Below are 6,477 nucleotides of genomic sequence, written 5' to 3'. Positions count from 1 at the left end.
TTTGAATTCTAGCTCTAACACATTCCAGTTGTATGACCTTAAGCAAGTTGACTTGGCTCTGTAAATCTCAGTTCCTTTCTCTGTTAGCTGAAGGTATTGTGAGCCACAAGTGAGTAGATCTGTCTAAAATACATAGTATAGTATCTAGCATAGCATGACCTCCGTAAGCATTGGTTCTGTGCCTTTGCACTCCCAAGGACTGGCCTAGCAATATTTGGCTAATGGGAAGTTTGGGGGTTTTTTGTTTGGGGGTTATTTTATTTTATTTTATGGACATGCCCATGGCATGCAGAAGTTCCTGGGCCAGGGATCAAACCCGTGCCACAGCAGTGACAACATCAGGTCCTTAATCAGCTCAGCCACAAGGGAACTCCTAATAGAAAGCTTTAATTTGGAGTATGGAATCAAGTGGTGCTCAAAACAAGCCCTCTAGAAGTTCCTGTTGTGGCTCAGCAAGTTAAGAAAACAACTAGTATCCACAAGGATGCAGGTTTGATCGTTGGCCTCACTCAGTGGGTTAACAATCTGGCATTGCCATGAGCTTCCATGTAGGTTGCAGATGCAGCTCAGATCTGGCATTGCTGTGGCTGTGGCATAGGCCAGCAGCTACGGCTCCAGTTCGACTCCTAGCCCAGGAACTTCCATATGCCACAGGTGCACCCCCCTAAAAAAAAGCCCTCTAATTATCACCATCACCTGTACATCACCACTGTAATCCTGCTGCAAGCTATGGTCCCACCAATGCAAGAATACATGGAGAATAAAAAGACCGATCACAAACTGGCCTTAAGTTTAACACTATAGAAACAGCAGGAAACAGGAAGCAAGAAAACTAGGCATCAGTCAGCTTGGACTGGATGACAAACCCATCAAAATGTAGATATGCTGATGATGTGGATAAAGAACAAAATGCCCAGAACCTAAAATAACTTGCTTCGGAGCAAACAGGAAAATAAACGAACTGGCTTTAAGAAAACTTCCTGGAAAACCACACCTGAAATAAGTCACTTGCTCACTGTGAATTCTCCCCACCTTTAAATATATAGGTGGGGCTGCCTCACCACACACTTATCTGTATCCACAAGCCATTTTATGCTACAGGTTTTATCTCCTTAATTTTTTTTTTTTTTTGGTCTTTTTGCTATTTCTTTGGGCCGCTCCCACGGCATATGGAGGTTCCCAGGCTAGGGGTCAAATCAGAGCTGTAGCTGCCAGCCTACGCCGGAGCCACAGCAACGCGGGATCCAAGCCGCATCTGCAACCTACACCACAGCTCACGGCAACGCCGGATCGTTAACCCACTGAGCAAGGGCAGGGATCGAACCCGCAACCTCATGGTTCCTAGTCAGATTTGTTAACCACTGCGCCACGACGGGAACTCCATATCTCCTTAAATTTATTGTCAGCTCTCCCTGGGAGGAAATCATAGTTTCTACTTCTTTTGTATACTCCCCCTGGGTAGGGACACAAGAAACAAAGAGGAAAAGATAAATAAAAAGAAAGGAAGGAAGCAGCGAGGAAGGAAGATGAATAAAGCAGAAAGGACAGCTGAACTTTGTGGTGAAGCATCCTGTGGTGAAATACCCCTTGCTGGGAACACTGGCCATCGGCAAACTGTTTGCTCTTTCCTGTTCTACGGAACTTGAGGTGTCCATCCTGTAAAAGATGCTTGGAGAATGTAGCATAAGGAACCATCTGCCATGCTTGACCTGAAGTATCAACAATAGGCAAAGAACACATTTATAGCCCATATTGGTCATTCGTGATTAATAAAATGTGGGAAGCAAATGCAACACTTTCCAGAACACCTGTCCTTGACAGAGACAAGGCAGCAGAAATTACTGTACAACTGGTTTTACAAAGAACTGTGTCTATGAATCCAAATCCAGATGTTTTCCTAGGATAACAGTACCTAAAACAAGGAATAAGTAATACTGGCATAAGAACTTGAAAGCGAAGCGTACTGAAGTTCACGTCAGCCCTACCCATTATGATGGATTGGGGATCATTACACCTGCCCAAACATGCTGCCTTCTGGAAAGAACCCCTCCCAGCTCTCTGGGTTCCCTTAGTGCTTACATCATCACTGCACTGGATTATCATCCTTTGGATTCATGTCTTTTTATTCTACCACCTGTAGATTCTTTTTTTTTTTTTTATGACCCCACCTGTGGCATATGGCAGTTCCCAGGCTGGTGGCAGGGGAGAGGGGGGGCAAGCCAGAGCTCCAGCTGCCAGCCTACACCACAGCCACAGAAACGCAGGATCCCAGCTCTATCTGCAACCTATGCAGCAGCTTGAGGCAACGCCGGATCCTTAACACACTGAGTGATGTTAGGGATCAAACCCACATTCTCAGGGACAATATGTCCAGTTCTTAACCCACTCAGCCACAATGGGAATTCCGCAACCTATAGATAACTTTGCCACATTCAGCTGGAACCTTATGTAAGACTAAACTTAGAGCCTTTTCCCGAGCCTACAATGAAAAAACATTGTTATAAATAAAATTCTTGTAATTTTTTTTTGTCTTTTTAGGGCCGCACCTGCAGCATATGGAGGTTCCCAGACTAGGGGTCTAATCGGAGCTGTAGCTGCCAGCCTAAGCCACAGCTCATGGCAGTGCCGGATCCTTAACCCACGGAGCCAGGCCAGGGATCCAACCCTCAACTTCATGGTTCCTAGTCGGATTGTTTCTGCTGCACCATGACAAGAACTCCAAATTCTTGTAATTTTGTTGGAAATTTGTTATCGACTTCTTCACTTGGGCTTGAGCCCCCGAATCCAGTAACTTTGCTAAACAAACACAAAGTGGCATGATGGAAAAGCAGAAACATGAGGAGGAGGTCAGGAGATGAGGTCTAACTCTGGTGGTTTTTCTAAATATAAAAGTAAACCTTGGTACGTCACCTATCTTTTTTATACCTCAATTACTTCATCTATAAAATGAGAGAAAAGATTATCCATCCTGCAAAGAAATAGGGAAGGGAAGAGACATTTATTGGGTGCCTATTATATGCCAGACACCGAGCTAGGTGCACATACATGAATTACCTTACAAAGTCTCATAACAATTTTGCATTTTTATATTCCTTTTCTAATATTTCACTGTTAGTATACAGAAATGCAACCAGTTTCTGAAGGTTAATCTTATATCCTGCTACTTTGCTGAATTCGTTGATCAGTTCGAGTAGTTTTGTATGGAGTCCTTAGGGTTTTCTACATATAGGATCATGTCATCTTCTCTTCCTATTTGGATGTCTTTTATTTCTTTTGTTTGTCTGATTGCTGTGGCCAGGACTTCCAGTACTATGTTAAATAACAGTGGTGAGAGCGGACATCCTTGTCTTGTTCCAGATTTTAATGGGAAGGCTTTCAGCTTGTCTCCATTGAGTATTATATTTGCTTTGGGTTTGTCATAAATGGCTTTGATTGTGTTAAGGTGTGTTCCCTCTATACCCACTTTGGTTAAGAGTTTTGATCATGAATGGATGTTGGACCTTGTCAAATTCTTTTTCTGCAACTATTGATATGATCATGTGGTTTTTGACTTTTGTTAATGTGGTGTATGGTGTTGATTGATTTGCATATGTTAAACCATCCTTGTAAACCTGGGATGAATCCCACCTGGTCGTGGTGTGTGATCTTTTCTATATATTGTTGGATTCGGTTGGCTAAATTTTGTTGAGAATTTTTGCATCTATGTTCATCAAAGATATTGGCCTATAATTTTCTTTTTTGTTGATATCTTTGTCTGGTTTTGGAATTAGGGTGGCATCACAGAATGTCTTTGGGAGTGTTCCTTCTTCTTCAATCTTTTGGAAAAGCTTAAGAAGGATCAATATAAGCTCCTCTTTGTATATTTGGTAGAATTCGCCTGTGAAGCCATCTGGTCCTGGACTTTTGTTTGTAGGGAGTGTTTTCATTACGTATTCAATTTCAACTCTAGTGATCAGTCTGTTCAATTGATCTATATTTTCTTGATTAAGTTTTGGTGGGCTGTAAGTCTCCAGCAAGTTGTTCATTTCTTCTAGGTTGCCAAGTTTGTTGGCATATAATTGTTCATTGTATTCTGTTATGGTTTTTTGTATTTCTGTAGTATCCATTGAGATTTCTCCTTTTTCATTTTTTATTTTGTTGGCTGAAGCACTATTTACAATAGCCAAGGCATGGAAACAACCTAAACGTCCAACATCAGATGAATGGATTAAGAAGATATGGTACATATACACAATGGAATACTACTCGGCCCCGTAACAAGGACAAAATAGTGCCATTTGCAGCAACATGGATGGAATTTGTGACTCGCACACTAAGTGAATTAAGTCAGAAAGAGAAAGACAGCAGAAACTGACAGAACACTGTAAATCAACTATAATAAAATTCTTTTTAATTTTGCCTTAGTTTCCCAGCTTTGCAAATGAAGAGACTTAGACTGAAGGAAAGTAATTAGCAAAAGTCAGTCAGCCAGTTATTGGCAAAGTGAAAACACAGACTCAAAGAATCTAACTCCAAAGCTGTTCAGGACCAGCCATTTGACACTTAGTGCAAGCCACTGAGCTGGCACATGATGGTTGCCGAGGCTATAGAGGTGAACTAAACAGAAGACTGAGTGTCTACAAGTGGATGAAAGCACATAAACAAATAACTGTAACAGAGTACGCATGTAGGGTTCCTCCCACTAGTCTTGCTCCTTTTAATGAGGCTGTGAAAAAAAATAATTGAAGAGGTCAAAAGGTGTATTTTTAAATGCCTAAGGCTAGTATCACAGTTCTTGCACCAGGAAAGATAGTTTAAGTAAATAACTTTTGATCTTTGTCCTCAAGGAGCTTATAGCTTATTAAAGAAAATATCAGTGCTTCACTCACCTAGAAAATTCACTCACATGGAACCATACAGTCTATTAAAATAATAGACAAAAATTGGTAATTTTGCTTTTGAGCTTGATAACTATTGCCAAGTGTCAATGAACACAGCTTATTAAAGAAAATATCAGTGCTTCACTTATCTAGAAAATTCACTCACATGGAACCATATAGTTTATTAAAATAATAGACAAAAATTGGTAATTTTGCTTTTGAGCTTGATAACTATTGCCAAGTGTCTTTGCAATACAATGAACACAGTTTCATCATGCATCAGGGACTTCAACTTTCTGAATGCTATGTCAACTAATCACAATTAATTGATAATCTCCAGATTTCAACACCCTTGTTTACTGTGCCTGTCATGGTAGCCTTCCATAACTGACTCTCCTCCCAGCACCTTCTTACGTTTTTAGTTGGGGATGGATTTAAGGTGTGGCCTTCTATTTCAGGTGAGGGCTTCAGGCATGTTGGCTAGTTATTTAGTTTTCCGGGTATCTCCCATGTATATGTGTTATTAAATTTTGTTTGATTTTTCTGTTTTTAATAAATATCCTTTAAAAAGAAAAAAAGAATGAACAGAACTTCAATAACCTATGGAAGAATATACAGATATGTAAAATGTATGTAATTGGAGTCCTAGAATAAAAGTAAGGAAAATAATAGTAACCCCCAAGTTTCAGTATTTTTTTTTGTCTTTTTTTACGGCCTCACTCACAGCATATGGAGGTTCCCAGGCTATGAGTCCAATCGGAACTGCAGCCACTGGCCTACATCACAGCCATAGCAACATCAGATCCAAGCCGTGTTTGCGACCTACACCACAGCTCACGGCAATGCCAGATCCTCAACCCACTGAGCGAGGCCAGGGATCGAACCCGCAACCTCATGGTTCCTAGTCAGGTTCATTTCCACTGTGCCACAACGGGAACTCCCTTAGTAGGTTTATAACAGGAAATAAACAGGAAATATTCTACCATCCTTATTCTAGCTTTGACCATTTATCCCTCTGTAATTAAAAGTACTTTTTGATTAAACAATATTTTCAAATTTTAATAGTTCTTCTTACTTGAAATAGTAATATTAACTTTTATTCATAAAATCCTCCTCATGTACCCAAAAACTGTGACTACTACACATGAAAGCAAAACATCAAAATACATAAAGGAAATTTCAAAAGAAAGTCAAGCCAAAAAAATGGGATCATTAACTTGTAATTATATGAGGGTCACTTTGCTGTACAGTAGAAAATGACAGAACACGGTAAACCAACTACAACAGAAAAAATAAGAATCATCAAAAAAAAGAAGAAAGAAACAAGAAAAGTCAATGAGTTGTGGAAGGATATTTTATATTATTTTTCCTTCAGTAGCTCTTACTTTTGTATCATTATGGGTCTTTTACCAGCAGAATTTTCTTGGACTTCTTACTTTGTTATTGAAGCAGTGTTCAAAGCATGTACACATAATCTATAGGCTTACATTCAGTGACTCATTGTTATTATATATTCATTGTGTTAAAACAAATACGCAGTTTCAGAATGCTCCTCCCTATCACATATTACAAAGGATTACATTTTTAATCCTTCCATACAAGTTAGAACTCCTGATTA

Source organism: Phacochoerus africanus, chromosome 11 (genome assembly GCF_016906955.1).
Source record: "Phacochoerus africanus isolate WHEZ1 chromosome 11, ROS_Pafr_v1, whole genome shotgun sequence".
Lineage (NCBI taxonomy): Eukaryota > Metazoa > Chordata > Mammalia > Artiodactyla > Suidae > Phacochoerus > Phacochoerus africanus.
This window is presented reverse-complemented; position numbering follows the sequence as displayed.